The 27036-nt window shown below is 44.0% G+C and overlaps 1 protein-coding gene across 7 annotated transcripts in view; it reads right to left on the bottom strand.

The window, feature by feature from the left end:
* The window catches only part of SEMA4D (semaphorin 4D), a 101780-nt gene extending 76660 nt beyond the window's left edge, over positions 1-25120 (bottom strand). For 3 of the 7 annotated variants that reach the window (XM_087741215.1, XM_087741216.1, XM_087741207.1), the window contains exon 1: positions 24262-24363. The gene's annotated coding sequence lies outside the window, so the exon portion shown is untranslated. Of the gene's footprint in view, positions 1-24261; positions 24364-24464; positions 24534-25101 lie in introns of those variants that run through there. The other 4 variants (XM_087741214.1, XM_087741208.1, XM_087741211.1 and 1 more) reach the window with 4 other exon arrangements.
* Positions 25121-27036: the final 1916 nt, after the last annotated feature.

The following is a 27036-nucleotide window of genomic DNA, read 5'->3' as shown; positions in this document are numbered from 1 at the left end:
TGGTTCAGAAATCCCTACTCCACCTGTATTTAAACACTGTTTTCATGTTTAATACAGCATGCAACTACTGTAGCTCTCTATTCACACTAAGTAAAAACAAATTAATTCCCAGAGTTATTTCACATTAATATTAGTTACAGTGTAAATAGCCTAGGTTATTTAACTAGTCCACTCAATAACAGCATTAGCCATCCTTCCCTCCAACCCTCTCACAGAAAGGTAAAAGCAGCAAAATTAATTATTTACTTAAAACAAAATAATTAGATTGATAGTTCTAGGACTGTGCTTTTAGGTGGTGAGCTACTTAGCATCGTATTTAAAACATTTAATAAGTTAACAGGAAAAAAAAAAACAACCAAGATTTATTACTGATTTTGCTCATTTATTCTTTTCTGTAACCTCATTTTACAGTATTTGAAGACTTCCAGCTTTGCAACACTATATTCTGAAATTTTAATGCTACAAATGATAGACATTTATACATCCCTCTGAACACAGAGATCAACACTTTCAATAGTAAACTATTTGCTTAAGAAAAAAACCCACTTATTACAGTGTAAGCAACATGCAAGCAACTTAAGAGCTTATCATGTTTACAGGAGAAGGTGATATTGAATAGCACGGTCTTTAATTTAATAAAGTACTGAAAAGATCCAGCAGCCAGAAACTGAAGATCAACAATAAAATGTGCAGACTCTCAAGGCAGAGAGTAATTAACCATTGGAAATAAGATGACACGGGGGATTTGCAATCATTAGAAACAAAATGAGGAGAGATACGTTTTCTGGATGGGGAAAATGAGAGTAGTGGACAAACTCCAGGGCTCGGTACAGAATTTCACCCAGTCATTCCAGAGCTCCATGTTACTCAGGAGCTAAGGTAACACCTTTCATTTGCTTTTCTTCAGGGAAGTACTGGGTTACCTTTTTCATCAGGTTACCTTTTCACCTCAGACAAGCAGAAGCTCACCACCCCACCTCACCACCCTCTGTCTCACAGGGGGCACTGAAGGGGCGGGCAGGGTACCAGCCGCTGTAGTTCTGGGGCGATACACAACAACAACTGTTTTCCCCAAGACGTTTGCCTGGCTTCATAGAGATTCTGCCTAACTTTTACATTTTTGCTGAATATTTCTACAATGCAGCTGTAGCTACAAGCTCCAGAAGCAATGAAAGCTGGAGCACAGCTGCAGGAGTAGCATGCACGGCTCTGCAGCGTAACTCTTTTTCAGGGCAGCAACCACTCCACTGCCTGCTGCTCCAAGTGCTTCTCCCTTAGAAAGAGAAAACATCACGATCCCATGCAGTGCTCAGAAAGACTTCATGCATATACCTCTGAGAGAGACAACAAAGATCAAGGCAGCCAGTGTTCTGGCTGGTTTAGATACTTTTCTCTGTTTTTCCACAAAAAAAAGAAAAAAAAAGATTCACCATTACAGCACGGATTTTTCTCATCATGACTCTGCCCAGCCCATTACCAAATTGGAAGCTAAACCCAAGCATCAGTACATACGTGCCTTGGAAACATAACATCCAGTCATTACAGAGCAAAGCTCTACTCAGTCACCTATCGGAAAATTACTTTGAAAAAAAAATCTTCTTCATTTCTCTTTGGTTGTATACACAGCTTTGAAAAAAAATCACACCTAGATTTTAAAGTCTCCTTCACAAAGCTACGTTCCTCTAAGTCTGCTCTTATTCGCCATGAATCATTTCAGTACAACTTCTCCATATTAACTCCTTCAGCCTTGCATGGCATAATTACAAATGTTCTTTCTGCACATTTTTGCATATTTAACTGAGAGACATTTCATGCTAATGCAAAGGAAATGTCTCAGTACACATTTATTTCATATGTTATGCTTACATTGTGCTACACCATTTACTTCTTTTACTTCTCAATTTCTAGATAACCTCTAGCATAGTGCAGGTGTAATTCATAAACAGCAATTATAACACAATATAAATTACAACAGAAGTACTGACAGAACATCAGCTGAAGGTAACGCAAAGGGAACTCCCCAAATTGCACGTGATAATTAAGAGCCTTCATGAGAAATCCCATGTGGAGAAAAATCTCATCGTAGGCCAGGAAAGTGATAGACTGTAAAATCAAATGAATGGGAAGGTAAATTTCAGCCTCAAGACACCGCGTGTTCTGCATGCATGCCAGACCTCAGAGAACTTTCTCTTAAAATTCGACACAGGATCTGAAGCCGTCTGGGATGGTCTGGAGCAAAAGGGAGAGCAGAAGCATGTGGTGTTTTGTCCACGGTAGCAACGTGGCTTGGAGGAACCTTCTCATCCCTCTTGGTACCACACATCTCTGCCCAAATTATCATTCATCCAAAGCATTTGTGCTCCCACTGTTACTACCCTGATGAGGACACGTGGGCTGAAGGGTTACTGAAAGTAGACTAGCAGAACCCATCCCTCTGGAAATCATCTGTCAGACTGAAGCCAACAGCACGTGCCAGTACAACGTAAGGATCTTTCCTCCCCTGCCAGTCTTCCCCTCCACAAGACTGCAAATTCTCAAGCAGAGCAGGACCACTGATCCAGTGCCTGGTGTGGAAGTGCTACTCTTAATGTCTGGTTAAACATACTCCCAGGAGCCCTGCAAGCCTCAAGCCTCTGAAGGCACGGGTGGTCCCTTCACGAAATAATTAATCCCCATCACCTAGAAAAACGGACAAAACCTGATCCATTGGCACTGAGCTCAAGCAGCCTCCTTTCTCCATTCTTGGCTACTTCCTGAAATATTTCATCTGCTTCTGCCACCCACAAATCCAAAGCAAGGCGGCAGATCCTATAATAAGAGCTGTAAGACTCCTGAGCTTGTAACTAGTAGCTTCTCAAAGAAACAGGTATAACTTGTTATTTCTTCTTGAAGTTCCTCATGCATCCTCAGAATAACATCTGAACTTCAAGCAAATAGGGCCCTTCAGGATCCTGTCCTCCACTAGATTTCTAGACAAGAAAATTTGTATTTACATGATTAATAATGTAATTACTGTAATTACTTATAATAATATATATTAGTATATATTATATGTTAGGGACTATAATATATATTAATAAAGTAATATAATTACTTATATTTATTAAAAAAGTTTTAGGAAGGTACAGACTTTTTTAATTGACTGATGCCTTTAATGTTTAAAGCAACATTTAATATAAAAGGAGAAAATATAACAGGCATGAAAGTCAGGTTATGCACTCATCTTACTTTGGTCTTTCAGGCAAATTTAAGCACCTTACTTTATTGAGATTTTTTAAAATGTTTCTGCCAGTTGTAGCACTCAAACTGCAGATTTATGTTGTCTGCATAACTTAATTTCACGATCATGAGGCTATCACCCAAAGTCCCATGAAACTTCTAAAAACAAACTTCTTCATTTCGTACTTGGTTGTGCCGCGGCTTTCCCAGAGGCCGAACAAAATGTGGCACCTCAGCCACTGCAGCCCTCCCCAAGCCTCCTGATTGTTTGCATCTCTGGAAGCTAATGCAATGGGGCGACTTTGTCAGCATTATTTTTACAAGCCATTTTAACTGCGAAAGCCAGCATGCACCACTGGCTCCTGCTCTGGCATGCTGTGCTACACACCCCCATCTGGGCCTTGTTCACACTGCTGAAGCAATGCCGGACTAATCCCAAACGTTTGTGATTCTTTCAAAAGAGATCGTTAGTTTCACAGCAGTTCTTGCCGACCTTATTTTACACTGATGAAGGCAAACAGCAAACAGCAACAACCAGAAGAACAATAGCTACTTTGTTCACGCAATAAAACAACGCGAAACTGCCAGGGTCGTTCTGAATTGCTGAAATTGCTGAGTTTTACGGCACTATGTTAAATAGCTGGTCCACAAAGCAAAGTCATAAAACTGATCTTTGATACTCCCCTCTCCCATTCACCCTCTCTCATAGCAGATGCCAACTACTTGGTTAGCCACATTTCATTAATAAGGAAAACATGCAGTCAGATGATACAAATATGGTAACTGGAAACCTCTCTTCATCGTTTTAACCATTTGGTTCTTGACAGAATAACGAAAAAGAAATCTGAACACTGTCCACTCCAAATCTGCAACCACGCATCTTCAGCTTTCACTTACAGCACAACTCTGCCACTAAGAAGCAGTAATTCTTAGTACGCAAATAAGAATTGCATCCTGAAAAATACTTTGCAAATACACGGGTTTCTGGGTTAAAAAAAAAAAAAAAAAGGCCACAGCAAAACATGCTTTGTGTAAAAAGAGAAAAGCGGTGGAAGGGGACACAACTTTAATACGAGGAACACTCTTCGCTTCTCCTTGCTACCACTCATCGCAGTGTTACTCCTTGACACCCCGGGCTGCCCAGCGTGTCCCTTCGTGAAGCCTCCGTCACAGCCGGTTCGGGTGTTGGTGTTCGCCGGGCGGGCAGCCCGCAGGCAGGCTGGGAGAAGAGGCCACAGGCAGCGGGCAGGCAGGAGCCCCGGCGAGGCTCCCACAGCAGCAGCTGCGGCTGCCAGGTCAGCAGAGGACCTGCCGAGCCACTCTGCAGCACTGGCTTCCAGCGCCTGCAGAGCTCAGGGGAAAACTAATTACAACGTTAGAGACAGGTACAAAAGCAAGAGCAGAATAGTCTGTACTGACATGCGTTAATAAACCAGGGCCTAGAAAGAGTGAGTTACACCAGACACCAGTCACATGGCATCTGATTAGCTTAAAAAAAAAAAAAAAAAAAAAGGGAAAAAGCAGACACAGCTACATATCCAGACAATGGGGAAGCAGCACCAACCGCAGGGCGAGACACCAAAGACAGCTACTCTGCATCAGCTTACCATTACACCATGTGTCAGTTTTTGGCCATCTGGGAGAAAAGCAGGTCTGTATCATACACATCTCCCACGGATAGATGGGACCACCCTCTCAAATCACTCTCTCTGAGCGCAGAGAGAAGCCACCTGCGCCCACAAGAATAAACCTCATCTCCCAGCAGCCCCCCAATGTCAAACCAAAACCAAGAAAAGCCTGCTGCGGCAAACTCTTTCTGAAGGACCTACCAGCTCCAGACCAAACGCTGCTCCCCTGCCAGCACGCGTCCTGCACTCGCTGTGCCCTGACCCGTGGCACTGTTTACTCAGTCACGACATATTTCAGGAAAAAAAAAAAAAAATCCCTTCTCAACAAAGGTGGACTTCCTTGAGAAAGATAGCTGATTCTTTGTCTGCGCCATGGTCTCACTTACTGTAAACACCTTCCCCATTCTGCACTCTACATGCTCAGCTTTTATTTTGTCTGCTATCTGCTCATCTCCCTGGATATACAAATATATATACACATGTATTTTTTTTATAGTAGGAGGGGAAAAGTCATTTCAACACATCAAGCCTCAGACAGCACTACATGCCTAGCCACCACAAAGCAACCCAAAGTTGGGTTTCTCTTGATTCAATTCTTTTTTTTCCTTAGCGTGACAGCTCTGACTTTCTTTTCCTGACGGAATGCAACAAAAAACCTGATTAAGAATTAATAGGTACCCTTAGACCTCAGCCAAAGTAATGAAACATTCCAAAAAAATTTAAAAAAAAAACAAAAGCACTGTTAACTGAACATAAGGCAAATTTCTACTTAAAGTCTTAACTTCTCAAAATGCTCACAAATTACCCTCCCCTTTTGTTTTCTCTGTTTATTAGACAAAGCATCAATGTCATTACAATGTAATGGAATCCTTTCAGTATTTAATAGATTCTTGTTATTAAGGAAAATAGAACTTTTAGAAGCATGGAAGATTATTATTCTGATGTCTCCTGAAAGGCAGATTTTATTCTTGGTTTACCTTTTGTTTTGCACGCATTTGCAAACACCACCCCACTGATTTTGGATTTGTGTGGAGTGAGTTTCATTCATTTGCTCAAGCGACCTTCAGTGATGCTGATACTCAAGGTACAGTTAAACTTAAAAAGAGCAAAACCAGAAGTATATATTAGTTATGCAACGCATACCTTAAGTTTTAATAAAAAACAAAAGCATCAGCATGATTTAATAGCAATAACCAGAAAACCTAGTAACACCTCCCAGAGCACAACCACAACTGAGGTCTGTCCCTGTCTGCACCCCACCCTCCCCCCATGTATTCCTCTAATTTCAGCATGGCTGTTCTTTGGGAGAAAAATACTGACATTCAGCTGCCAGTTACTTATATAAACACAGATTATTCTGTATACACTAATACAGATCACTTCAAAGTCTGATGTCTTCAAAATAGATCTCAAGATTCAACCTACAGTTTTGCACACTCACAGTGTAAACAAAGCAGCTGCCTGTTCAGCTACAATTTACACCATACACCCATGAAAGGGTTTTTTTATTAATTCTTCATATTTCAGCTGTATGGCAATAGAGAACATGCAGTATCTATATACGACGTACTAACAACAACAACAAAAAAAAAGACAGCTTCCCAGTAGTTCGTATCACAACACCACCGAGGCACTTGCTCAGGCACTGCTGTTCATGGGGACTACACCTACATGTGTGCATCTGAGTATGCTGAAGCTGGACCAAGGCTATTACAGCAATTAAGGCTAGTCAGAGAAAGAGATCCCTCTCCAACGTACACATAAGATCGTTTACAATTAATCTCCACATAAGCGATATATGACTCACAGTCAGTATAAGAAATCTCAGTCTGCTGAGTAATTCAAATGGCTTCATTGTTAGCTATGACGTAATGAAATCAGCCAGTCAACAGTGACAACACTAGATAAACCTCTCTCATTTGGAGTCTAGACTACAGCATTTTGCAGGTTAAGACAATTATTTTCTGCTGCTACTAAATTATTCCCTATTATGACAAATAAACTTGATAAAGAACCTTTAAATGAGCTTTTAACTTACGCTGCCTTACAAAATATCTAAAAAATTAATTTCTTACCTGCAACCCAAGCTGCACGGCTGTTCTTACAGCTCTCTTACAAAGACCGTAGCAAAATGTTGCCTTGAGCAGTAGGCAATGGCCTGAATTTTGTCACCAAGTAATGAGCCTGCCACAAAAATAATGACCGCATGGCAGCAGCCTGCTGGATATAAATCCCTTTGCTGCTTAAAACTAGATTTTGGATCAATATTAGAACAAAAATGAAACAAAAAAACCCAATACTATATGAAAAGAGTACCAAGAATAAAAAGCATCTATGCTGGTCTCTAACTATACAGCAGAATGCAAATTAGCACTAAGTTGTTTTATATTTAAGCAAGTGTAAAAGTAAGAATATGAAACAGTGAACACTTAGCTCTGGGCAGCATCAGCCACAAGCACTAAATGCCTCACGAGGAAAATGGTGAAAGCTTTCTAAAGACAGCCCAATGCTTAGAAGCAGTAAAATAAACGTCTCACGTTTTGTGAGTGCCCCCCTCCCTCTCCAGCCCTGCTCACCCTTTCCTCCCCTAAGGCTTCAGTTCTTGGTTAATATCTCTTCGGCTGAAAATAATTGCCTGCCTCCAAAAGGCATCTCGGACAGCGTCACTCCTTAATCAGCAGGAAGACAGCTGAGTGATGCGAGGCATTTCCACCTTCTCCCTGGAGTAATCGCACCATCTCCACAAGGCAGTACTGCAACATCAAGAACTAAAATGACTTTAAATCCAGTGCTGTCCCCTAATGAGAGCCATATTCCAATAAGGTCGCCCTCCAAAAACCCACTTCACACTGTTAAACCAGCTGCCTATTAGGACTTAGCTTATTGATACAGCTATTGCCAAGTATCAATCAGTGCAGCCTGCATATCAACCTCAGGGAAAATCCATTTGTAGAAGCGAACTCATAACGCTTTTGGTGTACCTAGATACATATATGAAAGCAATAATCAATTGTGTTACCTTTAAATTTTTATCACGGTGTGAACAGGGTAACAAGTGGCAGTAGATTTGCAAGTTCTCATGCCCTGTCAGAGGAAGGATACCAGTAAAATTACACTAGATTTACAAAACGGGATGAATTTACCTCTCTCCAGAAACACCTTAGAAAATAAAACTAGGTATCTATTTCTCAATAAATTGCAGAGATGGAGATAAAAAAACATGCTTGTGGGCTTTGCTAATACACTTGCACTGGGTAGACCAAGAAGGAAACGTGTGAACCAGAATAAGATAAATTTCAGCTTTCATCAGATCCGTAATGCATACTGTAGTTTCACTCCAGAACGAAACATCAGCATCTGGAAATTGCATGGGTGTGTTTCTTCAAAACAAGTCACCTTCTCTTCCCCACATCACACATTCACTTGAAAATCTAGATATGATCATCACCATCCTTACCCTCCAAGAGCCACCAAAATCATCTCTTCTGTAAGGACATTTAAATCCTGTAATTTTTTCTTTTTACCCGTTCTTTTTATCCAGTTTTCCATCCTTCCCAACTCCGCCCCCTTGCTAGTTATCCACCCTTAAAGCTTGACACCGACCCACAGCTCAGACCCGGGGTAGACTCTCGTATTCCCTGTGCCCCACACCTGTTTCATTTTGCAGCTTATTCAATAAACTGACAGCTCCTGCCCCCTTCTCCTCCCCCTTGCATCTGAGATCCACATTTGCATTAAGACTTACAGGAAATCATTTTCAGATACAACAGCCAAAGGCACAGCTCAATAACCAGGTGCAGCAGGACCGCACAAGTAATCTTTAACCCGCTCTTCCAAACTCTGCTTCTCCTCCTTCCATGAGGCTCACTTTCTTCTTGCTGTAAACTTCCCAAGGAAGGGACCGTATCTCCCACACAGGTTTATACCATAGACTCTTAACACACCAAAGGTCTGCTGGGGGCCCTCGAATGCCACCAGAATACAACAGCCCTGGTAGTACCATAAAACCATCAATTACACTTGAGCCTAGCAGCTTCAGATTTTTGCAGGAAATGGAAATAATGAACTAAGAAAATGACAAATACTGTCCTTTCCCAACCCGCAAGTCCCTCCTCTCCACACAAAGGGAACTACCTAATTTGGTTATATTAGACAGAGTTTGATTGTTGGGATGGAAGTTTCAGGAGCCTTCATATCCTCCTCCACAACTTCTCACAGACATCAGTTACATTTCAGCTTGTTTTCTTCTCTGCTCACCGAACATTTTTGAAAGCTCACATTTTCATCAACTATAGAAGATTAAACTGCTTTTGGTCAATCCCACATCAGAGCCACACAGAAACCTTTAAACCTCTTCACACAAACTTTGAAAAGCAAGTGTAATTAGGTATTGGAAGTAAAGCAAGGAGTTTTGAAAATGGAGAAAGCAATCCTTGCTTTGGGAGATCTGAAATAAGTGCTTTATATCCTTAAAATTATCATAGGTATGTTAAGAAACTTAAGTGGAAAAAACACAGCAGTGATGTAAATAGATGCGAAAAAGCTCGACCACAAGTAGGTTTTGCTGAGTGCTTAAAGCATTTGAGTTGAGAAGCAAATAAACTGCGTTATTTCAATAGACAGAGGTGAGGCAGGGAAGTGCTACTGGAAAGCCCGCGTTTTTAACAGTTTCCTGCTCACACTAGAACACTTCCTTGATTAATCAATGTATTGCTTTACAATACACGTCTACATGGCCCCCATGTACGAAGATGGCTGTTAACACAACACGTGTTAAAGCTCACAAACATGTTTCCCACTCTGCAGGCGGCCATGACAAGAAGCATAAACCTTCATTACAGATCTTCACTGCTGTCATGGTTTCTTCCCCTTTACCGATTTCAGAGCTACGCTGTTCCACGCAGCTCTCGGAGATGTAAAAGCCGGAGTAGCTGACCTCAGGCTCTGGACCAGATTGCTCCCTCCTCCTGCCAAAGAGGTAAGCAGGGGGCTACAGCCAAAGTCCAGAAGCATTCCACAACCGCTGCAGCAAACACTCGGCTGTTTCAGCGACCTCCAACTTCCACCTGCCACGAAGCCCGATCCCAAAACAAGCGCCAGTACTTCACTCCTGCGAGTAGCCCACTGGCTGACAGCGGGGCGAGCAAGACAGAGCCTCTGCTGAATTCTGCATTTTGCTGTGCATTTTATGAAAGAGAACAGCTTTCACCCTCCCACTCCCTCCCTCCGCCACAAACCCAAGCACTGAAAGTAACATAAATACAAGGTTTTGAAGGATTGTTGCACAAACTTTACCAATCATAACAGAGCCCCAGAAAAGACAATCATTACACCGCTGGCAAAACTGCTGGTGCTGTGCTGGATATCGCATGCCCTGCCTCTTATTCTACACACTTAACCCTTTGGCATGTGTCCCACTGTTGGTTCAGCATGATGAGTCTGGAAAATCTGTGCCAATGTGGCTATCTGTAGCACATAATTTGCAAGAAGAACAGACAGCTCTGTGTACATTGTTGTACATGATAGCATTAGAAATTTTAGGCAGCCAAAAAGCAAAGTTTATGTACAATTCTTCTTTGTCCAAGGTGTTAGAAATGCTACACATATGACCTGATTTATACAACCTACATATACTCGTCACTAAAAATTAACTAAAATATCAACTTTGCTCTACACGTGTAAATATCTAAACAGTTTGATATTAAAATTTAGATTAAAACTATTTCTAAGCAGTTTGATATTTAAATTTAGATTAAAGTGATTTTAATTTTGATGAAGCCTGAATTCTAAGTCCCATGGAACATACTTCTCTTTAAAAGCAAAGTACCGACTATGTTTTTTATCAAATGCTTTGAAGTAAAGGAAACGAAACATCAAGAATTAAAACTAAATTGAATTTCAGCTACAGCTTTTCTCTTCAAGTGAGAAGAAGGAGTCATCTGTTTTTATTAGAGTTTTGGCCTTCACATTCTTATACTCAGGGTGATTCAGGAAACAATAAAGTTGCTTGTTCCAGTACAGACAGTACCCACCTGACATTGTTCCGGCTCACAACAGTGCAAACAGTTCCATCAACACATTTTCAAAAAATGACTTGCTGAAACAAACACAGTGGCTCAAAAGTCTCTATTTTTCCTCTTTGAATGCTGAAATCAATAGGCATCAGTATCATCAGTATCTCGGCAATAAAACTACTTTTTTTCCTTGCTTCCCACAAGAATCTTAATGTATGCCAGTATTACGTATACTCCTATAAAATGCCTGTGGCTTTCCTGTCAATATTTGATTAATTTTAACCCTAACCAAAGGTTCCTCTGTCTGTGAAGAGAAGGAACACTCACAGATGGCAATGTGTAAAGAAAAAAAAAAAGTAACAACTTATTGCGTGGAGAATTAAATATAGCATCTTGGCTGGATAACTAAATACAACATCTCAGTATTAATACCACATTTACAATTTTAAAGTGTATAAAGTCTTAAAACTCAAGACTCGTACATCTTGAACTCATGTAATCGCCAAGGACTTTGAATACTGCCAGAAGGGTCTCAAAAAAGCCTACTGAAGTCATTTGATCACATCTGAAGAACTTTTGAAGTCACTGCAGCAATCGCAACCCCACGTGGGCATCTAAACAAGCGTTTTCACGGTGCTACTGGCTATAATGAAAGCACCACATTAAAAATCCACACTGCTTTTTTTAGTGAAACCATTAAAACATTTTTTTCAGAAGCCAACATAAAAACATGCAAATTCTGAACCAAGGCTACAATATTATCTCCTGCGTACATACCTATTCCAGCTGAGGGTTATCCAGACAGACACTTCAGTATCTGGATGAACGAATCACCAAGACTCCCCAAACATCATGGCCTGAATGCACAAGTTCAGAGCTGCTGCAGCACCCTTCCAGCTGGCAATACACGTTCAGATCATCAGGGTCCGTCCCATATTTAGGTACCCATCTTCAAACGTCAACATGCACTTTCATGATCCTTAGTTTTTGACAACTCGGTCCCCACCTCTACGCATCTCTATCTGCCTTTTTAGGAAGTTGCAAATACTATTCTTTATCTGGAGCTTGCTTGTTGTTACGCTCTCAGTGATGAAACAGGACGTAAGACCTCACAAAGCTCCCAGACAAGTTTTCAGGACCCTGAAACAGCAGTTAAAATCTTAGTTGTAAACGATACGGAAGAAAGCCATCAAACAAGGTTTTCTTTCCTCAAACACTGACCCAATCCACTCTCCACACTGTATGACAGGTAGGGAACTGCTCTCCTTCCCCATCGCAGGGGCTAACGAAAAACTCACGGCTTTCCTTCTCTGGTGAGTAAACACCACAACAAAACCACCATAGAAAGGGCGTTTGTGACTCTGGCATTTCACCGAGAGCATTCTTCCACCCAAAGACAAATGACAGCCCTCTCCATGGGTGTACCTGGATACGCTCACACAATGTCTTGTACTCAGGTGGTAAGGCAACTTGATGCGGTAGTTCCTTCAGCCTTAAAATGCAGTTGTTTAACTCTGGTCAAAACCACAAGTTGCCAAAACAATACCTTGTATCTCAGTAATCGAAGAGGAGCTCAGCCAAAGAAATCCTTACTTTTAAGGATCTGAAAGCGTACTAATTGAGAGACCTCTCTCCGGAGCTGACCCCTGACTAGGGCCAAGGTCTTCTCTCAGGCAGACACGCGCTCACCAGGCTGAAAACAGAAGCACCTTGCTGATGGCAAAACACCACCACTACTAACTCCAGAGGTTTCGTTCTCAGACAGGTCTTTATTTTGTCCGCATTCATATTCTGGTGCACATTTTTCAGTTAACTTACGAAACTTTTAGAGCTTTCTTCCCTTTCCAGCTTGGTCAACTTGAGTTGTTATATCCCCCCAAACCACATCACCACTCTTTTTCAAAACGCTAATTAGTTTGCTTTGGGAGTAGACTTCTACCAGCAGGTAAGACCAGCTTCATCGCTGACCTGCCACCAGCACAGGCCGTTAGCTGAGCCCACAAATGCCCTCACAGGGTTTGAGTCTGCCGCCCTGCGAAGCAGCTCCTCCCCAAACCCAGTCCTTTGGCGATGCTGTCATTCAAGGGACCAGCGTTACGCAGCAAGTGCCCTAATGCCCGTACAAGTCTTCAACCTCTTCTCACAACACGTGAGCAGGAACCAGACTCCTCTCATTACAACGCTCCTCCACCTACGCATCTCCAGAACAGAAACAACGTGGATTAAACAAAAAACTTCACAAAAAGCCGCTTGAACTGTAGGATGGCTGATGGTATTTAAAGAAATTAAGAATGGGTAGTTCTTTTAAAGGTAAAGGGAAAAGTGGAGTAAGGAACTCGGACAAGAAAAAAAGAAGGGGAGGGGGAATCACGCTGAAGCACAGCATCTTCTAAGCTTGTAGAACATAAAAACACAGCTCTGAGTTCTCTTTAACACTAGTAACACCTGTGCATTCACAGTCCTCATGAATGAGGCAACCCATTTCACAATGACATCACTTATAAAACGTGCACTGGATCACAAACATTCCAATATACTAAAAGGAAGCATACAAAATCCAACACAAAAATATGTAATAGCAAGATGTTCATACTAGTACATGCACATTTCAACACAGAGGACACCTTGGGCTGTTTCCTGCGGCTGGACTGTATAGGTTTCATTCGCTGACTATTCAAAAAAAAGTGACTAATCCCAAACCCCATCTTTCAGATTCATGAAAACGGTGGGAAATGCTGTAACTATGCCAAGAAGTCCATTTGACATACAGCCCTGACATCAAGATGACCTCTGTATGCTGCTGCTTTTCAAAAGTATATTTAGATCCCAAGCAGGCAACACACCGCCAGAAAAGTTATTTCTCTTATTTCATAGGGCAGCCAGAAGTACTTACTCCTATCACAACAGCTACTGAAAATCATTCCCAACCCAAAATTGCATGGATTAGTAACAGCATCAATATCCGTAGCTAGCCTGGATGAAAAAAAAAAAAAGTATTTCGCAATGCCCTTTCATTTTTCCTCCACGTTTTCTTTTTCCTTCCGTCTCTTCTATAATGGAGGACATCCTTATAAATATCCCAGTATCATGAACTTTCCAGTTGTGTTTGCATAGTCGTTATGAACTTTCCACAGTAACCAACCTGGTCTTTCAGTGCTAAAAACTTTCTCGAGGAATGTTCAGGGCTTGCACCAGAGCAGCACAAAGGCCCCTCCGCAGTCCCAGCAGAAGCAGCGCATGAGGTTACTAACAACCATACAGTGTGCTCAGCCTTAGAAATTTGGATGGAACAATACATTTGTAGCAGTGGAACTCTCTGTTTTGGCAACCGTAGCCAGCCTTGTCCATTTAAACTACCAGTCACCAGCTATTAGGCTTAGCAGTATCTATACATCTCTTCCTTCAGAAAGAAAAGAAGTGATGGTGAAATGCTGGAGCGTGCAGTCCTAGCAAAACAGCCCTTTACACTTGTGATGTTCTCTCACCGAGCCAGTCATACCACTTCTGCCCTCACCTAGAGTCAGTACTGATTAGTACAAAGCAAAAGCAAATTTCAGCTGCCCAAAGTACAGGCACAGAAGAAACACAGCTTTATTTCATCCGTCTTCACAGCTCCCACTGTGCTAGTCCTGACATTACAGCTCAACTTTTGGTAGCATAACCATGAAATCCACTAGCACATTCAGTACTTCCTCCATTTCCCCAAGGATGGTCCAAAAAAGATGGCAGATGGCAAAAAAAGAAAAAAAAAATAGGGGGGGGGGGAAAACCCCACAAGATTAAAAAGAAAGCAGAAAAATATAATGGAAAATTATTCAATATGCTTCCAAAATTCCACTGCTTTTCAGCAGTGAGAAACTCCCAGAAAGCATAACATGCCACACCTGAGCATTAGACATGAGAACACCTGACCTGAACAGAGAGCATTTATTTCACGGCACTGCTACCTGGCCACTATAGCATGAAGTAAAATACTTTAAAGAACACACACATGGGGGAGAGGAAGGAGGGATGGGAAGATGCACCGAGCGTGAACATGCCCTTCCACACAGTTTGCAAGCCAACAGCAAGCCTCAGTTTCTGCAGGAACAGCTTGCTCTCCCCGCTAGCATAAGGCTTTTGTGTATCAGCCATTATACTGCTTAAGAGACTTTAATTTAGGGTATATCTCATGTTCCTCCTCTTTAAAAATAAGTTTTATTCAACACAGAATTAGTTATTTTCCTCAAACCCTTTTATCAGGGACACAAATGTCCTTGCATAATAGACTTAAAGTATAATTTTGGTACAAAATACACTAATGTAAATAAATAGCAACTAAATTCATGGAGTGATGCCAGTGCAGCTATGATCAAAGTCAGATAGCTATCTCCAGAACATCTCATTTACCCCGAAATGTCATCACAAAGTCTACCGAATGGGGAAGGGACAGCTGCGTTCCTTATAAAACCTCCACACTCCAAGGAATGTAAATAAGGGATATTGTTAAAATGAAAGACCTAGTTAAAGCTTTACATTTGTAACATTTAAAAGGTTTTCCCCTCCTTTTTGTATCTTTAATCAAAGGTTATAAATGTTTAAGGGATGGCAGTTGCCATGGAAATATACAGGCCACGATCTCTCTGTGGGAACCTCAAAGCTCCCTTCACTACCAAGCGCTGTAATGACAGGGTCACATTAACACCTTTGACTCCCAAAGCCCATTTATTGCATAGAAATTAGCACAGCTGACTCCATTCACCTTCCACAGACAAACATTAACCACTGCTGCTCAACTGATTTTCTGCTGCACTCACCCCTTCCCCTGGACACGCTCCCAGACCTATTTCGGCACCATCCTTCATGGAGCAGCAAATTGCTCCTCGATGTGTACAACCTTCTCAGCAAACACTAAGCAGAAACCAGAGAGTGCAAAGGCCATCAGATGCTTCACCTGATCAAAAGCATCATTTCATAATCCGTTGAGAAATTTCTTTCTCCAAAGCAACTGACATAATAAATCTGCATCCTATTCCAGATGATGAAGGCATAGCTATGAAGAAAAACAGAGGCAGACATGCAGCGACAGGAACTGAACTCTCATAAAAGCCAACAATTAAATTAGACAACAGAAGACAGGTTCTGAATAATGGGCACTTTTTCCCCTGGTGGCTGTCAGTACTAAAGCAGGAAAAAGTAGTTCTTAAAAACCTCAGTGGAATTCCTGAATATCAGCATGTACCATTTGATGCACAATCAATTTATGCACATAGGAGGCCCATTTCAGGGCAGAGGCAAGCAGAGCCTTTTTTTTTTTTTTTTAAATCAATTCCAAATAGGCAAATTCAACTACTGGAGAATGTCTCCCTATTAGCATCTTAATTCTGTGAGAAAATACTAAATTTAGCTTTAAAATACACACGTTTAATTTACACAGACATGCATGTTTGTATGAAATAGATTTATGTCACACAGCCTCTGCCATTGCAATAAGAAATCCCTTAGACATATAAAACACAAGATTCAAGACATTTAAAGTTATTTATTTGCATATTTGAAGACAACACTATTTCAGGAGTATCCACTCTCATTGAAAATAGCTAGTCAAATATTTTAAACAATTAATATGCTGTGAATGTATACATATGGATGGGGAGGGTATTTATTTATTTATTTATTTCTCTGGGGAGACAGAATCGCACAGAGAAGAAAACTCTTAAGCCTATGAAAAGGTCTGTCTTACATACTTAACATACAATCTCTCACAACTAAATCCTGTGCAAAAGAAGTGAAATGAAAAGGCCATTATATGTCTTTCTTACCTAGCAGATAATCAGGATAACCTTTCAAGGCAATTTATCAATTTCCCCGACACCTGGAGTAAAAACTCAGGTTCAACTGAATAGTAAACTTATTTCAATAGGGCCAAGCATCTAAACATGTAACTGCAGATATTTTACCACCACCAATAATTTAAAGAAGAAGAAGGCAGCCATTCTCTCATCTAAATAAGACTAGATTTTAACAGGTTAAAAAAAAAAAAAAAAAAAAAGGTAATTCTTACTCCTGAGCAAAAGGCAGATACTTTTTAATGGCTTTGCGGATTTTTTGTTTTGTGTTCTTGGGTGGGGGGGGCAGGATACTAGTGCTATCAAAGGTATTTATTTTCTTTGCACCTACAGTTCTGATGGACAACTAATTTTTTGACAAATAGACCCTTCAGGTAGGGTACATCTGCAGCCAAATACGGAAGTGGATCTGTGTGCGCATACATATGCATCTCTAGCAAATCCTCCGTAATTTGCAACTGCTGAGTGAAAACAAGAATGCCTAATTTCTTGCCTCTGGCCATTTTACACACTTTTTGTTAAAAGAAACATCAGAAATGTGGGAGCGGAAAAAAGCTTTGAGCGCAACATTGCTCCAGCAGACTTCTATATGCAAAATGACAAATTAAAGCATTACTGCCCTGTTACTATAGCAACTATTTTTATTTTTTTGTTGCTGTTTTTTGAGACATCAGGACAGTATGCTTGTGCGGGGCTCCTGTCCTACAGGTAAACCTCTGCAGGCATGTCCCAAACCTCAGCTACGCTCCATCCACACAAACCTGCTAGCAAGGGCAGCGTCCCGACTTCCCTGTGCAGACCACTCCTCTGTTTGTAAATGCTTTGCAGATCGTTCTTACCATACTCAAATTAAACACAGATTTACACGCAGAAATATCTCACAGCCCACACTACAATGTCTGGCAAGAATTACAGAGCCTACCGGAACATCCAAGATGGGACTTACAGGGAAGGTTGAGAAAAGACTGATTGTCCAAAAAGCCTGTCTATATTTCCATCACTTTCCCAATTACATCATTTGGTCCAATGGAAGGTACAGCCTCTTTCTACAAACTCTGTCTTCCTTACATCCTCCAGTGAGTGAAAAGAATCTCTTGTGGCTTCACTCAACATCAAGCGTTCTGCTGGCATTAACAACTGGGATTTTACTTCTCAAACATGATTTAATAAATGGCTTCTGAACAAATTCAGGCGCTACTGGATGAGGTAAAAGCACAGAGAAAGGCAGCTATACGATATTATATTGGTACTTAGAAGTTACTATAACTCCAGAGAACATACCAGTGTTACCCACGTGCACGTGACAGTCCCAAACACCACGAGGCGTAGCAGGTTTATTTTTTCCTACTGTCACAAGAGACAGCTTGCAAACTGGGAAGTTACAATAACGCATTTTACAGAGATAAATTACCAAATCTAGTGTGTCCTCACACAAACTTTGACCAGCCTATTTTACGCTAAACAATGTTAAGAGACAGCTAGCTCCTTCTGAAGTATTTCAGACTTGGGAATTTAACTACAACAATCCTAAGCCAAGTGCAACCTCAACAACCTGATTTAAGACATAAATTCATAGCACACTTTGTTTAAAAAAAAAAGTCTGTATTGTTCCATTCTCCCCAAAATGCATCAAATTAGACTGAGAGAGAATTCAAATACAAATCCAAGAACTTTCACGTCTCTAGGTCTCTTCCCTACATCCTGCATTGTTTTTCCAGTAACAAACGACCATAACACATTATCTCTTTCAGTGGAAATGAGAACAAAGACATTCTTTTAAAAAAAAATAGCCTCCACTTTTCTATGCATCTCTTTGTATATACAATGACAAAGTTCATAAAGCATCATTTGTTTATGAAAAGAAGAAAAAAAAAACCCAAGCATATACATATAAAAACCAATTATTTGGGGCAAGGAGAATGCCTGCTTTATATTGGGGGAAGGAGGAAAAACTCAGCAGAAACACAGTTAAAGCCTGCCCTTGAAAACTACTCTTGAACAAAGCAAGAACTATAATCACATTTCATGCATTTTTCCCCCTTTTCCTCTCTCTCTGGCATTTGCAATGCATGCAAATCTGTCTGGACCTGGCAGGCTGTATTCAAGCACAGGAGAACACCAGCCTCCCCATTCTGTCTCACCTCGCCGCAGTCATATTAGACCTGCTTTAGCTTCCAGACACCAGTTGGTCTCTCTTGCATACCAGCAAAGAGCTAATAGAGTTTGCAGAAGTTTCTACTCTCCTGCCTGCTTTCCCAGGAGAAATGCCTGTCTCCATAAACTTTCCCCTGCTTTGCATATCCTCTCCTGTCTCCCAGCTCAGCTGAGTAATCAGATGCATTAAGGACATCACGATTTCCCAGTCTGCTAACTCCACACATTTCATATAAGCGCCCAATCACGTACACAGCTGCTCGGCACGCACAATTGTGCGCAGGAACGTAGGAACCAAGCTCCTCACAGTGCACGATCACCTGTTCCCCTCTCAAGCCCATGCTGTACGACAGCACCAAAAGCATTCCTCAGAGAGAGAGAAAAAGTGAAATGTTACTTGCCTGTCCTTGCAACGAGGCCAACAGGTACTAATTTTGCAGCACAGTGTTCAATCCGCTTTGGTCTGCCTCATATATAGGCTAATACTAATTTTTAAGAGGATCAGTGCAGAAAATGCCTGGTGGATTACGAGTTCACTGCTGTACACGAACAGAGAGAAAAAGAAATAGGTAGAGGAAGAGGGAAAGACATGAAAATGGGTATTATTTCTAGATTACTAACAAACTTGTTCTAAACTTGATACATGGGCTTAACTTTATTTACTGTCCTTACAGAAGTTCCTTATCTGCTCACATCTGTAGTGCAAGTTTTTATTAATTTGCCGTTTTTATTTGTTTGCCATCTGTTTTGTTTCCCCCTCAGGCTATGTAAGAACATACTCTTTAAGTCAAGTCTGCCATTTGGTGCTCTAAAACACTTACTTGTCAAAAATCTGAGTCACAGCACTACAACAACATGCATGCCCCCTCATTGAAAAAAAGTCTTTTCTTTTCTTCTCCCTCCATTCCATCATAAAAAAGCGCTAACAGTACCAAAAATAAGTTTCTTGTCGTGCTATTTTCAGAAACCTGTTCACATACCCAGAAGCTTGCTGCAGCACAGCTTGGCAAGGCGGGGAGCAGGAGGGAAAAGAGTGGGTCCTGGACACCCAAGGTTTGCAGAAGTGGAGCGCAACACCCTTCTTACTACAGGCACTAACCTCCCTTGTAGGAAGGCAGGCTGCAGCAGCAATACCTCCAGCCGGAAAGCTGAGCAGCCCCTTGCATTCCTGGAACTTTACAAGTAGATAAAAGAGAACATAAAAGCCTTTTGGCCAGAACACAATTAAATGCAAGACCTCGTTAATCCAGTTCTGGACAGCAAGACGTGCAACTTCCCCATCCAAGACAATGGCACACATTAGCCTGAAATATAAGGTGCTACTTTTTGTTTGTAAGTGAACAGTTGTGGCAACACAAGGAGTCATTTTCTTTCCTTTCATTAACTCATCCAAGAAACAAAGATGAAACCCTCGTATCAGAGGGAAAACAGTTAAAACAGCTTCCACCCAGGTTGTTACAGCTACATCAACGCGCAGTGAACTCTCCAAATGGCAGCTGCGGCAGCACCCTTTCAGCATTCACAGGCTCCCCTTGGTACAGAACCAGTTGTGTGCTACACTGAAAAAGCAACTCCGCAGCCACTTCATCTTCCTGAAACTCAAGACCCCAGTAAAACAAGTGGGACCTTCCTCACTCTTTCCAATACACTTCCACCTGTCTGCCTGGACCCTCAAGCACAAGACTATGCAAAGCCAGATGAAGAAGGCCTTATAAAACAGTGCTTTATCATCAGAGAAACGACCAGTTAGACGGGAGGAGGGGGGAAGCTTCAGGGAAGGAAAAGTCAAATGAAACAGCCAAAAGCATTTCCCAGCTCCTTATTTGTTACGCAGGCTCCCAACCGGGCACACCTTTCTTCAGCTAACAAGGCACAGCACACAGCAGCTCAGCACTAGGCACAACAAAGGACACGCCAAAACTGTTTAATATTACCACGATAATGAAAATCTGAATTCTCATTTCAAACTTTAAACACAGTAATTTATATACAGGTGTAAAAAGAGGAACCTTTAAAGAGTAACTCAGGGAAGTTTATGACCTGCTTTGCTGCTTCTTCTTGTCACCTTTAAGTCTCCATCTTTTTTGTCACATGCTACCTGGAATATATTAGTGTTTCATGCATTTTTCTAAAAATGAAACATTGTGAAAAATTCTCTCAGTCATGTCTACAAGTAATTACACCTCAGTTTAGTAGGAAGCATAGTAGATCAGCATCCATTAATGAATAACACTTTCATGGTCATGCACTTTCAGAAACTACTTTTCAACTCATTTAAATCATAGAATAATATGAATACTTACAAGATCCAACACTCGGAAGCACTGAAGGCTTACAAGAAATGTTAGTCAACCTTGGCAATTACATCTTTCCTTCCCTGTCAATACTCATTTCAAGTTATCTTTGCACAGCAAAAACTGGGACAAAGAACCTCATCCCTGAGCATTCAGGGGAAATACTTTATTTTCTTGTGATCTACAAAATTGCATCAACTGTGGCTTGAGATTCCATTTTTTCCAGAGAAATCAAAAATTCAAACAAAACATTTGAGGAGATAACGTAACGCCAGAGATAACGTAAAATCTTGGAGCATTTCTACCGTCGTTTCCACTGATTCAAATAACAGTCCCACTTTGGACCACCATCCTTAGAATCAGAGTAAGGCACAACCATCTACCAATTTATCCAACACCTTTTGCAAACCAGGTGGCATATGCAAGTACTAGGTCAAGTGATGGCAGCTCAGACCAAGAAGTCACTTTGGCATGACTGAAAGAGACCTCCACTTACTTCACTGCAAGAAAGCATCTAAGACAACACATTTTAACATCATAACGTTCATTCGACACGCACTCCTTACGATGGCTGGGAGGGACCGCGAGAGCACACAGCGGAGCAAGCACAGTGCAGTCTCCAACTGCAGCCAAGCGGCCCTGGGCAGATCATGGATCCTCTCCAGAGGTCTCCAGCTCCTCCCCAGTAAGAGGCTGCACGAAGCGGGTAACTCTGAAGCTCAGCTGCTCAGGAGGCAGGCCAGCCAGGGAAGCGCCAGGGCAGCCAGATCATCTCTCCTTCTCGCAGGACCTCTAAGTGGTATCAAGCCACATGCGTTTGGCAGGGCACAGCTGTACCCATGAAAGCAGGTTAACAAAAGGTTATCGAGTGTTTAATGCAATAGCTGTTTATATTGGGGGAGGAGAGGGGACTGAATCGTAAGGCCAGCAAAGGGAGGGAAACACAGCACATTAAATGAAGTCTCCAGGCACACCTGTACTTAGAATGTCCAGAAAAATCTATGAATCAGCCTTACAGCTTTGAATAAATCCACTCACATCAAACATTGACATCAAATGCTTCACTCCCTGTGGAAGGAGCTGCCGCCCTCCCCACCAGCTACAACGCCTTTTGTTCCTTTAAAAAAAAAAAAAAAAAAAAAAAGCAAAACAGCCATAGACCCATTTTGGTAGGCATGAGTGCAAGCAGCTTTTGTCAGCAGACTCTGTAGCAAACCCTGACCACCACAAAGTCTACACAGAATAATTGCTTGGCGGGGGGGGGGGAGGGTGTGTGAATTATTTGCTCTCTAAGCCAAGAAATCCCAGTAGAGACAGACTTCATCTGTCAATGCGGCTCCACATTTGCAAAGCTTTCTTTTTTTTCCTGGATGAAAATACACATAGCAACCTATTCCCCTGCCACTCATTTGCTTTCAGTGGAAAAGAGCGGCCTGCACCTCATCTCCGCTACCTGAAAGAATTACAAGTGCCAGTCCATTGCCTGCTCATCCCAGACAGCACACGGTACTCATACACTTCCCTGCACAGCGGGGAACATGGTACATACAGTGTTTCGCCCTACACGACCTACTCGGTTCTCTCTCTCTTGCAATACTCCTTTCTAGCCCAGTTTGTAAGCGATACTCCCGCTCTGGCGGGGCTGCCACACAGCCCCTCCGCAACAGGGCTTCCTTTCGGTGCACTTGCATAACTGCCTAAGCTCGCACTCTTTCTAATAAAAGAAGTCATTAAACAGTTCTCTAACAAAACCTCTGTATAGGTATCCAAAGGGGAGTATGAGATCAGCAGCTATTTCTGAGCCTGATGGTCATAACGCAGACAACAGCCTATGGCTAATTACCGTAGGAATTTTAATATTAAAAAAAAAAAAAAAAGAGAGAGAGGCTTTACTACTCCATTGATTTCCAGAGCCTACTAGAAATACTTGGGTGACAGCAACTCAAGGGTAACGTTTCACATTTTTCAGCTGAAGCATCTCCTTGCAAGAGGCGGGTGACAACGAAGACAGGGGGTAAGAGGAAGGCAGGAAAACGTTTCAGCAGGAAACCAAAGAGCATATATGAAAAAGCCTTTCCACCTGCAGGTCCATCAGGTTCCCTCCCACACCAGGCCAGGAACAAGCTCCTCTTCCCCTCCCTGCTAAGGGCAGTCACATCACCGAAAGGAGCGGCAACAATAAAGTTACACCCGCTGCGAGTGGTTACTCGCTCCTTCTCCCTCGAACACCGATGCTGCCTGGTTTCGTACAGGCAGAAAACACCGCCGAGCAGCCCACACCTCCACAACCCGGCAGCGAAGACAGCCCCTTGTAATGAACGGGAGGGCAGGCAGGAACAGACCGCAAACTGCTGTGCCGCTTCACCCACACCTTGCAAACTCAGCACCTCTGTGCAGACCCGATTTAAACTCTCCTGACCGCTGAAAAATGAAACAGCATGTAACAGCTCTTCAAAACATACGCAGCCCGCCTCCCAGCAGCAAGCACCCAGCACGGCGCCCTGCTGTGCGCTGGGGAAGGGGCCGCGGTTGCCAGCAGGCAGCAGCCTTCCCTCAAGTGCCCGGAGGCAGTAATGGCAACCTGGGCTGGCACTTTGGAAACGACCGCGTCGCTTCCCGGCTGGGCGAAAACCCCTCTCATCGCATTCACCGTCCTCGGGAGGTGCCCCCGGCCCCCGCCCAGCCCCGCCGCCGCCGCAGGTGCAACCAGGACCGGCAGCGGGGGCCCGGGCGCCGGCCCCGGACGCACCGGGGAGGGGGGAGCCGCCGCGGGCGGCGGGCGGGCAGGCGGCGAGCTGCCGCCGGAGTCAGCGGGGCTCGGGGGCGGTGGAAGAAAAAGCACATTTATAAACCTGCCAGCCCTCGCTCATTTGCTGCGGGAGGCTCCTCCGCCCCGCTCCGCCCCGCTCCGCTCCGGCCGCGCCGCCGCCGGCTGCCAGCGCCCGCGCCGGCTCCCACCTCGCTTCTGCCGCCGCCGCCGCTGCCCGCGCCCCCTCCCCGGAGCCGGCAGGCGGGCTCGGCCGCGCCGGGCGGCAGGTCCCGCTCCGCAGGTGCGCCGGCACCGCCCGCCCCCCCGCCGCCCTGCAGACCCGCGCCCCGCCGCCCCGGCAGCCCCCGCACCCACCTCGGCGGGAGGAGGCACGGCGGGCACGGCCAGACGCTCCCCCAGCGGCGGCCGCGCTGCCTCTGCCTCCGCCTCCACCACCAGCGCCGCCGCCGCCGCCGCCTCCTCCTCCTCCTCCCCCTCCCTCGCCTCCTCCCCTTCCCGCCGCCGCCTCCTCCCCCGGCCCCGGGCGGCGCGCAGCCCGCCCCGCCGGGCGCTCCTACCTGCGGGGTCCTCCGGCGCTCCCTCGGCCGCGGCGCCCGCCCGCCCCGGCGCCTTCCCCGCGGCAGCCTGGGCCGGCGCAGCCCCCGCCTCCCCGCGCCGGCGGGGGCAGGGCGGCGGCGGGAGGAGGAGGAGGAGGAGGAGGAGGAGGAGGAGGAGGTGGAGGAGGAGGAGGGGGGGTTGGAGTTGGTGCCCGCGTGTAACAAGTTTGGGTTGCCCCGCAGTATGGCGGCGGGGGGCGGGCGTGCAGGGCCGCCGCGCCCGCCCGGAGCGGGGCCGCCGCCGCGCCGCGCCGGGGGCCGCACCCGGCCCTCACACTCCGGGGGGCCCGGGGCGGCCGCCCCCGCACCGGCGGGGCCCCTCCGCCCTCTTCTCCGTAAACTCCGCTGTTTTTTCCCGCCCGCTACCCCAGCGCATCCCCCGTTAGCGGCAGCATCCCTGCAGGGCCCGGCCGCAGAGGGCAACGGTTTCATGATGCCCGCTCGATGGCACCCCTGGTAATGGTACCAGCAAATCGGCTCCTTCCTCAGGATTTAGGGCTGTGTGGCTTGAAAAGGTTTGAGGCACTTTTGCGGGAAGCAGATGCAATGCCCCCACAATTTAATCAGGCCGCGCAACAGCCGCCTCGCCTCCTCACACCTAGCGCTGCTGGTCACGTTCCCATTCCCATTCCGCTGCTCCTGCTCCTGCTCCATCTCGTCATGGGCAGGACGGACCCGCTCGCTGCAGACCACGGCGCAAATTGCAGCCTGTTGGCACCACGGAAATATGAATGATTTATACTGAAAGCAAACGTTACTGGAATTACAGTACCTTAAAGCGTAGGCCTGCGTAGGTGACTGCTTGGTAATACTAAAGGAGCAGCAGCTTGGCATAAAAAAGAAAATAGGTCAGTGACTGCACGGCTCTCGCCCAGGATGCTTTTGCTGAGTCACTGATGAGTTATTGATTACCACGTCATGTCCGTGCCCGCCTGTGGTGACTGTTGCGATGAATGACACGAACCAACACATGGGTGACTGGTTGTTTTTTTTTTATTGCTGTGGAACAGGTGATATCCAAAGTCATTTGATTGCTATAGCTCAGTTAACAGGACTGAGCTAAGCAAGTTAAGCAAGACTGAACAAAACATTTAGTTTGTCAGATGTTGGCTGACCTTATAATTCCAGCATTGCACAATACGTACGCATTGTTCAATAACATGACAGTCAGTTTCTAATATCTGTCATTCACATTGGCTATAGCTGAGAAATACTGTCAAAATGAAATCATTGAGGAAATAGAGCCTCTTAAAGACACAGAATCACGATGATAACCTCACATGCAAGGCAAGACCTGGCCACCTTGATATTTCAGGGTATTTGAAACTGTAGGGTTTGAAGGGGTATATTAGTGCAGCCTGTGAACAGTTTGTTGTTATGTGGAACACACTGGAAAACCCACTTCCCCTCATTACATTCTGAAAATGGTGATTAAACTTAGGCCGGCTTAACATGGGGCCACCAGCATCCATCACATCAAACAGGGTCACACACCATCAAAACATTAGACTTGAGGTGTGGAGAAGCAAGGAGTCACACCCAGCTCTGGGAGGCAACAGCAACGGGGAGCAGGAGGCGCCGAGGACCCAGGGTCTGCCGGGAAGGGGGAGAACCACTTCTGACGATGTACCTGCATCTGCCAGGAGCGTGAAAAAGGATCAAACGCTGAACCCGTGCCGGAAAATCGCTAGTGCAAACACAGTAGCAGGATAAAAAATCCTTATCGTATTTTATTTGGGGAATTGCTGTAACGTATACCAGCAGAAGAATAAGCTGCATCTCCTCTGGGACTGGCTGCTGGTATTAATATACTAGCAAAACCTTCCTAGCGTAGACAAGACTTTAAGCATCTCCTCAGGGATACAGCTATGAAATGATATTCCAAGGGAAGAAACAAAGGTGCTTTTTTAATCTCTTTTGCATTGTATGAATTCTAGGCTAGGGCAGTTCTTAGCATGCAGTAGGAAAATCACAGGGGTTTTGTCAGGTTTCCCCAGGGAGCCTACGGTCTGCACAAGCTTCCAAAAACCCAGAGCGGCACGAAGTAACGGGGGCAAAGGCTAGCACCAAGACAAAATTTCCATTACTTCTGCTGTCTCTATCCAGGTTAGATTTCATGACCTTTAAGAATTATATTGTTCATTTGTATATTGTAGTTTTCAATCTCCATTCTCAGTAAAACCTGTGGAGTATTGCAGACTGAAAGGTCAGAGGTAAAACAAGGAATTGATATTTCGACCTTGCCAAATACCAGATTCTCAGTCACATTCAGGATCTTCTTTCAAGTAAAATGTGTTACCAACAGGGATTTGTTGAGAAAAAGGAAATGCCCTAATAATAACAGTGTTGGGAACATACAGCAAGTAGCATAAATTGCACCACTGAAAATTCCTATCAGTTCCCATTATAAGTAACATCTTTCACAGGATTTAAAAACAAATGGCCCCCGAGGTGTGACGGACACAAATTCGGGAAGTTTTCCAAAGGTCTGTAACATTAGCCTGGATAGCATGTGAACTAGAGGTGCAGGGCT

This window comes from Nipponia nippon, unplaced genomic scaffold (assembly GCF_047370975.1).
Source record: "Nipponia nippon isolate SJK-2023a ecotype South Korea unplaced genomic scaffold, ASM4737097v1 scaffold_8, whole genome shotgun sequence".
Lineage (NCBI taxonomy): Eukaryota > Metazoa > Chordata > Aves > Pelecaniformes > Threskiornithidae > Nipponia > Nipponia nippon.
This window is presented reverse-complemented; position numbering and strand designations above follow the sequence as displayed.